Genomic DNA, 12,418 nt, shown 5'->3' with positions numbered 1-12,418 from the left:
CGGTATGATTAGGGTCGGGATTGGGGGGGGGGACTCTTTGAGTTTATAGTTGGGAAAAGAGACTTATCTTGTCCATTCCCTCCCCTTTATCAATTAAATTTCGGGGTTACTATTGAAAATTCCAAAGTAACCGCTTCCTGTTTAAATCAGTGTTAGGTTTAGCGATTTGCGCCGATGCACCAACGGCCCAACTCGCTCTCGATGATTTGGGAACGTAGCCTCATGACTGATTTTCTGATGTCTAGGGCATGATTTCTGAGGGAGCTTTTTGCCCTTCGTTTGGTTGGTATTTTATTCACGAGTTAGAAAATTAAAGGTGACCTTTCTGCCGTTTCGAAATAAATTAAAGTGGTTAAAAAAACTAAATGTCAATTAAATGCGACACCAATGCAACCTTTAAATCCTTTGAATTCTTTAAATTTAATTTATTTTGAAAATTTTATCTCGTGACATTGGATTCTCGTCGTCGTATTGCTTTGTTCCTGTATATCTTCCATAACAACACCCATTGCAAGATTCACAGAATCCTGCGGACAGCCTATCCTGCGGTTCTTCCTTCTCACGCTTTAAATCCTTTGCCGCATTGAATAATTAAACGCGTTGCTAGTTCACAGGCTTGTCGCATAAAACGGCAGTTGCGCGACTGGCTTTAAAGATCGCTTTTCTGCCGCGTCGAATTGAATTAGCCAAAGCTCCAAAAGTGCGTTATCATTTCCAACCAATCGCGCATGCGTAAAAAGACCATTGGTTAAAGAAATGGTGGCGACAAACAGTGCCGATTCGACACACAGAGAAAATGGCGGCAACAGCTGGGCGGACTCCCTGCTCTAAATAAAGATGAAGAGCTGGGAAAACCATTTCCTGTATCCTTGCTTTTATATAAACTCCTCTATCTCTGATGCAGTTTTCCTTGTAAGGGATGCCTTTTTCCTTGTAAGGGATGCCTTTTTCCTTGTCAGGGATGCCTTTTTCCTTGTAAGGGATGCCTTTTTCCTTGTCAGGGATGCCTTTTTCCTTGTAAGGGGTGCCTTTTTCCTTGTCAGGGATGCCTTTTTCCTTGTAAGGGATGCCTTTTTCCTTGTAAGGGATGCCTTTTTCCTTGTAAGGGATGCCTTTTTCCTTGTCAGGGATGCCTTTTTCCTTGTCAGGGATGCCTTTTTCCTTGTAAGGGATGCCTTTTTCCTTGTCAGGGATGCCTTTTTCCTTGTAAGGGATGCCTTTTTCCTTGTAAGGGATGCCTTTTTCCTTGTCAGGGATGCCTTTTTCCTTGTCAGGGATGCCTTTTTCCTTGTCAGGGATGCCTTTTTCCTTGTCAGGGATGCCTTTTTCCTTGTCAGGGATGCCTTTTTCCTTGTAAGGGATGCCTTTTTCCTTGTAAGGGATGCCTTTTTCCTTGTAAGGGATGCCTTTTTCCTTGTCAGGGATGCCTTTTTCCTTGTAAGGGATGCCTTTTTCCTTGTCAGGGATGCCTTTTTCCTTGTAAGGGATGCCTTTTTCCTTGTCAGGGATGCCTTTTTCCTTGTAAGGGATGCCTTTTTCCTTGTAAGGGATGCCTTTTTCCTTGTAAGGGATGCCTTTTTCCTTGTCAGGGATGCCTTTTTCCTTGTAAGGGATGCCTTTTTCCTTGTCAGGGATGCCTTTTTCCTTGTAAGGGATGCCTTTTTCCTTGTCAGGGATGCCTTTTTCCTTGTAAGGGATGCCTTTTTCCTTGTCAGGGATGCCTTTTTCCTTGTAAGGGATGCCTTTTTCCTTGTGAGGGATGCCTTTTTCCTTGTAAGGGATGCCTTTTTCCTTGTAAGGGATGCCTTTTTCCTTGTAAGGGATGCCTTTTTCCTTGTAAGGGATGCCTTTTTCCTTGTCAGGGATGCCTTTTTCCTTGTAAGGGGTGCCTTTTTCCTTGTCAGGGATGCCTTTTTCCTTGTGAGGGATGCCTTTTTCCTTGTAAGGGATGCCTTTTTCCTTGTAAGGGATGCCTTTTTCCTTGTAAGGGATGCCTTTTTCCTTGTCAGGGATGCCTTTTTCCTTGTAAGGGGTGCCTTTTTCCTTGTCAGGGATGCCTTTTTCCTTGTGAGGGATGCCTTTTTCCTTGTGAGGGATGCCTTTTTCCTTGTAAGGGATGCCTTTTTCCTTGTGAGGGATGCCTTTTTCCTTGTAAGGGATGCCTTTTTCCTTGTAAGGGATGCCTTTTTACAAATTACCATCAACGCCTTGAACTTGTTTCGTGCCTGGGCAACAGTAAATATAAGGGTCGGCCTTTGGCTTTCAATTACAATTTTACAATTAACTTTCTCAGCCACACCGAAGTGATCCCTGTAGCAGTTAATAAACAATATATCTCTCGGAAATAGCCTCGATTGAATTTTCCCACCCCCTTGCAGCAATGTTTCTCAGCTCACAAGTAGACTTTAGGTACTTCATGTATAGGAGATTTGGGTCCCTCATGCCGAAAAAATGAGCATGACTTGGGGTCCAAAACGGGCCAAAATAGCATGCGCAAGATAGAATTAAGCCAATCAAATCAGTGCTAGGTTTATGATTATAGTGACGAGGTCATGCTATTCCAAATGAGCATGACTTTCCACAGGGATACCAACTGAAAAGTCATTGAAACTCAGCCGACTCACAGGAGCGGTTGGGCTCTCTGCGCAAACACAGAATAGGAAATCGGCAGAAGGGTAACTCTCGTCGGTTCCTTTGTTGTTTTTAAAAGCCTGAGTCAACAATAGAATTCCTTAATTCCCCTTTAACCTCGATTTCATTAGAAGAACTTAGCCATCACAAATATTATTCATTTATCAGATATAAACGAATTATGATACATATTAGAATTTGTTCACTATCATGGGGCATTTCGTCTCAAATAAAGTTGTCTAGTTTCATTCCTTTTCAAAATCTCCCCGACAGATACATGCTAAGCCTCGTAGAAGTTAACGCATGCGCTATTTTTTTCAGGCTTCACCTGATAGGCAGGAGTCCCCCTTCTGCCAAATTCCTATTTTGTGGCGTAAAGAAACCCTATGGCAGGTCATGATCTTCAGAATGAGCATGACTAGCCACAAGGGACCAAGGAGGGGAAGGGCAGTAGAATAATAAGAATAAACTGGACGAAAGGGGTTTTGAAAGTATTTTTTCAGTAAAGGAAAGTTTTAATCGTTATAATAAATGTCTTTAGCTCTGAAAATTTTTAGTCATGCTCAGCATGACCAGCATGACCGCTAGCTTTGCCACTGAGTAAAGTCGCATTTCTTCCTGCGGTCCTCGCATCGCGCTGAGAGAAGGCAAACAACTTTATTGCTAACCTCAGTGTTTTTTGAGTTTGTTGTTCATAAATGTAATTTTTCGCCTTAGATTTTCAAGATATTCATCTTCACAAATAATTTCGTCATCAATCGAGGTCATCAATAATTTCTTCGGGCCATGTCGATTTGCGACCACTTCTCTTTCGTCTTGCTGCTTTTTCCCTGGGCCTAATAGAGGTGTCGAAAAGCTCTCCACCTTGCATGCTATCACTCCCTTGATTTTCACTGCTACTTCTAGCTTCTTCCTCATATTCAGATTCGATTTCATCGTTGTTGAGGGCTTTTTCCGAGCTCATTTTCTTCTAGATGTGAAACTTTGTAACTTTGATTGCAGTTTTTGACTACATTTAAAGCAGAAAACCCGCCAAAACACTAACAATACCTAAAGCGCATGCGCCAAGATATTTGGTGCCACTTTTAAGTTCGACGCGACATGATTAAGTTTGACCTTTAAGCTTGGCTTCCACTATGAGTTAACGTGAGTTAATTTGAGATAATTTTGTGATCTGACATGGTTTAAAAATTATCTCATAGTGGAAACGGTCATTAGAAATTATCTCATGAGAATTAACTCGTGTTAACTCACGTTATCTCATGAGCTTGGCAACAAAATTTTTTGATTTCAAGCTCATGAGTTAACTTGAGATAACATCTTGTCAAAAGAAGCTGATGCGTGGGAGGGGAATGTGCTATAATTTGCACTGAGGTTCTTACGCAACGCACTTGCACTGAGTATTACTTCAGATGTTGAAAACAGTTTTCTTTACTAAAAAAAATTAATTGTGAAATAAGAGAAACATTTTCTCATTTCTAAGATTCTGTTGAAAATGGTCGTGTTCACCAAACGCATATCTTTTTTTGGTAGACTCTCCGTACCGAAAACTTTGGCGCAGATCGCGAACGGAATTTCTAGCAAAAAAAATATTTTCCTTCTACGTATTCTCAAAAGCAGAAGTAAAATAGGATGTTCTTGTAAGACGCCCGCCATAGCTGCAAGACTCAAATAAAATGTGATTTCTGAAATTTCAATACTTAATTCTATCTCAAGTGGAAACCGAATCGGTACATGGGTTAATTTTGAGATAGCTCGCGTTATCTCAAGCTATTTCAAACTATCTCAAGTTAACTTGAATTTAGACCATGAGTTAATTCTAAATTTGACTCAGAATTATTTCACGTTAAAGCTTTAGTCCAAGCGAATCCAAATATAACTTAGGCCAAATTGATCAGAGCACGCGCACAAGAAAGGAATTTGCAAACAATCTTTTGGTGGTACATAACTTGTAAATGGCTTTGAAAAAAGCAAACATTTAGTAAACTAAAGCTTTTCGTCTGACACTCTTCAGAGTTTAAAACGTCAGAACATAGACCGAAAACTCTACGTTAGGAAATATATATACCCAGTTGTGGATCGAAATAGGCCAATCAGAAACACGAGCACATGACTGTTGAGGTTGACCAATCAGTGCCGCTTGCCTATTAGAATGTTACCAGTGGAGTTCTAAGGTGAAAACGAACTCCTTTTGTCTACACAGTTGCGGTTTTTTCGTGCTTATGTAGATAGATTCTAAAACTGCTAGGTGGAACGACGATCGGGCTTTACCAATAATCCGAAACATGTCGCCATTATAGTTTTTTGCACAATCTGGGTTTTCTAGCAAATGCTGCCCGATAGCAGAATCGCAGGTTTTAGTTGTAATTTTAGATTTGCAAGACCGAGGTGGCTGTTCTCTTTGGGGATGGGTTTTGTTTCTAATATTAGATGGAACATGTTGTTTTATTCTATCCTCCAATCTTTGGGTGGTGCGTCCTACGTAGCCAGAATCACACTGGCACGTAAATTCATATACAACAGAACTTTTTTGTGTGGCAGGAACGCAGCCCTTTTGAATAGACGGAAGGGCCTTTTTTGTACTATAAACAACACGTGGGTTGACCGCAAAGAAACAATTAGTAATGGCCTATTTTATTTGGCTTTCAAAACGAAACCGTCCATCTGATCGTCGTTCCACCTAGCAGTTTTAGAATCTATCTACATAAGCATAACCAATCCACATAAAAAGCCACTTCCCAACAATCATACTCTGGACCATTCTATCCAATATCCGATAAATCTATAACAAACTCAAATCATTTTCAATCCTTAGCAAAATCACAAACGCTAGTCAATCCTATACATATCTCATATCAAAATAAAACCTTATTCAACCCGGAACAACACAGCAGCCAATCTCATACTGTATCAATCACGAAATAGAATGCAATCTCACCGAGAGGAAAGAGCTGATCTACATCATAGACTATATTCTATGATTTAAAATCTAGAAGCCATAGGATGTCAAGAAGAATATTTATAAAGACCCACTCGATATCTGGTGCGACATCCGAAGATGCTATACACTATGTTAAAACTATCTTAACAAGAAACCCTGATAAAATCATAATACATTTAGGCACTAACGATATTGCATCAAAATATAAAACAATAGACAACTACCGAAAAATTATCAACAAAGTTCAACATAGCAGTCAGCGTACACTTATAAGCATCAGTTCTTCGTAATGAGAGGAGATGTCGATCAAGTGAACAAAGATATTCAAATCAAGAATGATGAACTCTACCAGCTATGCAGAGAACATAAACTGGATTTTATAGACAACAATAACATTACTATTGATAGCTTGAACGGTAGCAGACTCCATCTAAATAGACAAGGGAACATACTTCTTGCGAGAAACATAATTAATCATCTGCAGTAAACATGAAAAGTGGGTAAGATAATGCACAGTTTAACCATGATTGAGCCTTCATGCCCTTATAGTCAAAAAGCTAATCATTCATTTATAACCCACGGAGAATATGATGATTTAAACGAGGAAATTCAAAATAAACAGAGCTCTATCGAAATAATAGATAGCGCTTTAAATGAAGTAACTAATTTCAGTTCAATAAGAATAAAAAATCCTAAAAAGATAATTATAGGACACCTTAACATAAATTCTGTTCCTAAAAAACCTTCTAGTATTATGGAAATCAAAAAAGAAAAATTAGATATTTTTCTTATCTCAGAAACAAAAATAGACGAATCCTTCCCAACATCTCAGTTTTCTGTCGAGGGGTTTAGGAAGCCCTTTAGACGTGACAGAAAAATTGGAGCTGGAGGATTACTACTTTATGTGAATGAAAACATTCCAGCTAGAGAATTAAGAAATCTCAACTAGGCAAACGATATAGAAACTATTTCCGTCGAAGTTAATTTTAAAAAGCAAACCAAAATGGCATCTAATTTTTTGATGAATTAGGTAAGTTATTGGATTTCTATTCACAAAGCTATGAATAAATTTTAATACCTGGGGACTTTAATATGGAACCTGGTTCTTCTAAGATTCTTATGGAAAATTTTATGGAAAATTATGATCTATTTAATCTGATGAAAGAGCCAACATGCTGCAAAAGTAACCCGGCAAAATGCTATGACTTGATCTTAACAATCAAGAAATACAGCTATATAAATACAGGTACATATGAGACAGGTTTGTCTGACCACCATAACCTAACCTATACTGTATTAAAAACTGAATTCGTAAAATCTGAACCCACTCCTATTTTATACAGATGCTATAAATCTTTTCTACCGATCAATTTAACTAGGATCTTTAATTTAATTTAGCTAAAATACCTAAAGAAAATGTATCGTACGATGTTTTCAATCAAACTCTGATTTCAGTTCTCGATAAACTTGCCCCTCCAAAGAAAAAGTTAGTAAGAGCAAACAATGCGCCTTTTATGAATAAAGATATAAGAAAATTGATTATGCTGAGATCAAAGGCAAAAAGAGAGTTCAACGAAAACAGAACAGTCTCTAATAGGGAGAGGTACAAAAAAGTCAGAAATAGATGTGTTAAATTAATTGGACGCACTAAAAGAAGATATTTCGAAAATTTAGATGTTATGTTCGTCAACTAATGCAAAAGCAAAGTTGCACAAACGTTGAATAATCACTTCGTAAATATTACTGAAAGCCTCAATACAGCCCGACCTTTATCTGATAATGTGCAACAGACGTCTGACGAAAGGACAGCCTTATCACTATTAGATCAATTGAAATGCTTTGAAAACCACCGTAGTGTCTTAAAAATCAAGGAAACGGTTGATCAATTTCCTAAGTTTAACTTTAAAAATGTAACTTCCAAGGAGGTAAGAGAGATCATTTGCAACCTAGAGGAAGACAAATCAACAGGAGCCGATAACATCCCCCTAAAAGTTCTTAGAATAGCAATAGACGTTGTCTCTGGACCACTAGCTGAAATATTCAACCGATCTATTTCTGATAAAACGTTTCCCTTTCTTATGAAAATGGCTAATGTGTGCCCTATTTTCAAAGAAGGAGATTCAACTAGTAAAGAGAATTATAGACCAATAAGTGTGCTCCCCTCAGCTTCAAAGATATTTGAGAGAATAATATTCAATCAAATTTACAATTACATCAGTGTTAAACTGTTCCCTTTGCTTTGTGGATTCAGAAAAGGTTATAGCACACAACACGCTTTATTAAGACTCCTTGAAGGCTTGAAAAAGTGCCTGGATAATAAAGATGTGGTCATTTTTATTCTGTGATACAATTCCTGATCTTACTTTATACACCTGATCTTCTGTCATACACTTACAATATGTGAACATAAGTATCAAAACGGCAGGATTTTGGCGCGTAGGGTTCTTCCCACTAATGGTTCACATCTATCTGACAATGACTCGTGTTTGCGACCCTTGATACTCTACATGAATAAGAAAACATGATGCAAAATAAGCAATTTATGCTTGTGATACCGGTATGATTACCATGTCAGTAGACCTTGATAAACACATATGATGAGGATTAAACTTAGTTTGAATGAACTAAAACGTGAATACATGGTAATTGGCCAGGTAACGTCAGGTAGCTACATCTATATATAGGAAAACCTGTTGCAATTTTTCCTAAAAGCAATAAAACCCTTGTGAAACACTTGCCGTTTTTAATCTCTTTTGCAACAGCGAACATATTGTCGATAAAAACATTAAAAAAGGATTTGAAATTTATATCTGGGATAGGGTTTTCATGAGCTCCATAGAGTCCGTTTAGAATTCTAACCCATTCATGTAAATTATCAAGTACAGTAAATTCATAATTTTGTTGATAGAAGGCAGGTAAATTTCTTGGCGATAGTACGTAGGAGTTGCCTAAAACCAAAGCAAAGTTAAAACAGTTATTAAATGAGATCTATGTTAGGTAACTTCCATCCTTGTTGACAGGTAATTTCGATTAGTTCTCCAAAATCAATCTCGCAGGTTGTTTGAGAACGCAACGAGGGCTGATCTTTCTGCAGAATTGACTCTAGAACGATTGGTACCACGAATAGGAACGCAATGATGGTGATGCACAAATAGAAGTTTGCATGGGTTCAGATGCGGTACTTCAACTTTGTTTGAAAGATCCACATTAAAAGGTTTTCCATTCCAAGCAAATCGGGTGAAACCCCTTTCAATTCTTCGAAAGTGCTCTCAGACCACTCTTTCATTGCCTTGAAAACAAATGTGTCATGACAACCAACATAGGCTTCACTATCATCACATGTAAAATATTTTGTGTGCTTTGTACAATTTGGATTTAATGATGAATGTCTTGTTAAAGCATACATTGTACGAGGGTCTCTGATAACTTCACGCCAGGGCAGATCCCATCCTTTGCCTATTTTGTTATCTTGGTTGGTAATTGCAACTAACTGGCCAGGAAGACATCTTGCAGCATAAAGCAGTTGACATTTAAGTCCAACGTCCTCGTTAACTACTCGAAAAACGAGCTTCTCACTTCTCTTTAAAGGAAGCGAATGCAGGTATTCGGCAGTCTCCCGGTCTCTGACTAAAACGTGAATCTCGTCGATCAATGCATAATTAAGATTCGACTGCAAAACATCAACAACTTCCATAAGCCTTGCTTCAATCTGTGCGTTGTTTTCCTCGGACGCTACAGCTAGGTTTCCGAGCGTTTTGCGATATGTCTTGCTCTTCAAGTCGATAAATCCCGTTATTAGAACGAATTTCTCTGTATTTTCTCTGCTTGAACAACCCTCCATAACAAATGTTGCTTTATTGAAGGAATGCATTGGCTCGTAGAATTTGTACGTGAAGGATATATTCGTGTCGAGGTGTCCTTTCCTAACCTTTATTGTCCTCTCTAAATGTATCTCCATTTTGATAGCGTCCTCGCTGCTTTGTTTCCATTTTGATAGGTCAAAAGAAAGTTGTGTATGCATATTTTTATGAAGCTTTGTATAAAACAACCACGCTTCATAATAAACAATTACCATCAGAGAAATTCCACAAAGAATTTGGACATAAATCTTAAGCTTTGGAACTAGCATTGCGTCTCAGCTTCACCTCTGATGCAGTGCTTCCACAGATTGTGAATTGAAATTGCTTTTTCCTGAACAAGATTTTCCTTACATTTCCTTAGATCTGATAAGAGGAATTTTAAAACTTCTTCAGAATCTCCTTCACTGAAATTTCATGTATTTTACGGACAAGAAAATATTCAAATAGTATCATCCGACTTTTGAAAAATGATGAATTTATATATTTCAGTATGTTTGAATTTATATATTTCAGAAATATATAAGTATGTTTACTATCGTGTACAAACTTAAATATTTCAGAAATATGTATATTTCAATATTCATGGAACAAAGTGAATGAATTTAAGAGAGAAGCATAAATGTTTTTATCTTCAAAAAGTGTGCAAAACTGAAAACATGTTCAGTGCCAAAAGCAATTCAATCACAAAGGAAACCACACATTTCTTCATCTCCTTTACTGAATTGGTCATCTGAAGGTAATGGAGGTCAACCTCAATTGTGCAAGGGCATTCTTAACACAAACTAAATGCGAGTACTAGGACGATCGCTTAAAAGCAAATGTGATTAATCCTTTGGTCAAGGAGCAACATAGAAAATCGAGGGACATAACGAGATTGCTGGTTGAGATTTTCAATTGCAATTTTACCCAATTGCAGAAATAAGCATATATTTAATAAATTGTAAAAAAATAGACTTTTTTAGACAATTACAGTTTGCTTTAGCTTATATTTTGTCGGATGACCTCCAGGAATCTGGCAGCCGCCATTTGCACTGGAACTCACTGAATTAATTTTGCAACGAAATATCTTGGGATAAAATTGGAAATCTCTTAAAAATTCTAAAAGAGCTTATTTTTGGTCTTCGAAGATTTCATTTCTTGGATTTTTTTATGAAAACTAGTTGTTTTCAATTACATCAAGGCTTTGACTTTGACGGGGTTATTGAAAGACCATGATGTTACTATTTTTAAAATATTTGTCACAATTGCAACATAGCTAGGTTTATTGTCTTGCTTAAAAATAAATGGTCTTTGCAAAGAATCATTGTTTGTTTTGTACTTGCTTGGGGACTTTCTACAAATAATTGGACAAAGTATTAAGCTTTGATTGACTTTGCACACAACGCCAGCTTGCAGATGCCAATTAGGCACAACCGATAGTCAGCCTGCCTTGGCCTACCAATATTTTAAGTTTAGTCGCCATTGTTAACTTATTGTTCTTATAAATAACAAACATGTGTTGTAGACTTACTGCAACCAAACTTTCTTGCAGTTTCAGCAAACAAATGACTCGCTAGACCCAAATGTTTTATTGCTCCTCGTTCTTTTTCTGGTCGCTTTTGTATTTTCGGCATTGAAACATAAACATTGATATTTTCCATTTTTCCTCAACATTTTGTTACTTTTCTATCAAAGAAAGGTAGGAAATAAATTGAATTTGCTAGGAATTGCATTTTTGCTGACTCTATTTCTAGAATCCCGCCAAAACAGCAAGATTTGTTCAATCAATGTTAGAATGCTAGTTTTGGAGCCGCCATTTTGTTATTCATCGTCCTAAATAAGATAAGATAAAGGAAATGTGTTCATAAATTACGCATGAACTTGAGGAAGTCTGGCTTATAAACATTGATTCATAAAGAAGATACATCAGTTTATAGGCACGTGATAGAACAATGAACTGTTACTTTTCGAGGGCCTTAAAGGAGCAAAATATTTAATTAGTTTGCTTGGTGTCTACAGTGATAAATATAGATATTTTCCGAGTTTGTAATTCAAGCTTTTCTTGATGCCTGAAAACACTTCTTGACTTCAAAGTGCCCTCTTTGTCCATGAGTTCTAGGCCGACAAATTTCAGAGGTGGCGCCACGGGGTGGACTGGGATGGACGTGTCTACTCCACTTTTTAAGATTTACTTTCTAATTTCTCCAACACTGGATTGAAGACATAAGGGTGTTTGTTTTCTTCTCTGAGATCGAACTTTTTTCATTTTGATGGCTAGCTACAGTTCTTTTCAGATCTCAGCTGATATAGAGCATGGTGTGTTGCATCATTCGTAAGTTCGGTAAATATTGAGAAAATACAATGAAGATGATCAAGATGATCTATGAAACACAGCTTTAAAGAGTTGGTTCTTAGAGTGTGGTATTTGCCTTTCTTCCTTGTTTAAGGTTTTCGACAATGATTGACTTTAAAACTTGTACCCACACTTTTTAAGCTGTATAGGTAGTATAGTTGCTGCCCAACCTGTTACAGCTGCATCACGTTTTAGCCTCAATGTCAGATAAAAGCTTGGAAAAGCTCGTTCAAATTAGCATCAATCGAGAAACGGCAGGTAAAATAGACAAAGGAAGCTCATTTATAAAGTTTAAAACCATTACTAGCTAAAAAAATTATGTTATTAGCTTTTATTTGTGTAAACCTTTGCCTATAAAATTCAATTCTTTTATTGAGGGTTTCAAAATATGTCAAACTTGGTTATCAATAATGAGGGTGATTTCTCGTACGGTGTTGCAGCTGTTTCTCACCCAGACCCCCTTTATCAGCTTCAAACCTTCATTTACCACCCAATTATTTTGGGGCTGGTGCAGCCCCTAATCAACATTCGGCATTCTTTCAAAAACGTCTACTGGATTGTGTACTATGTTTCTCTCAACCCCCACTCAAATCGTTTGATAATTGTCAGGAATTTTTTAGACCGACATTTCAAAAATCACTGTCACCAACCTGC

General features: G+C 37.4%; 1 pseudogene; it reads right to left on the bottom strand.

The window, feature by feature from the left end:
- Positions 1 to 4,407: 4,407 nt before the first annotated feature.
- LOC135687506 (uncharacterized) lies at positions 4,408 to 11,542 on the bottom strand (annotated as a pseudogene).
- Positions 11,543 to 12,418: the final 876 nt, after the last annotated feature.

This window comes from Rhopilema esculentum, chromosome 20 (genome assembly GCF_057945365.1).
Source record: "Rhopilema esculentum isolate cy_ngs chromosome 20, ASM5794536v1, whole genome shotgun sequence".
Lineage (NCBI taxonomy): Eukaryota > Metazoa > Cnidaria > Scyphozoa > Rhizostomeae > Rhizostomatidae > Rhopilema > Rhopilema esculentum.
The sequence above is the reverse complement of the archived record's forward strand: the minus strand, read 5'-3'. Positions and strand labels throughout refer to the sequence as shown.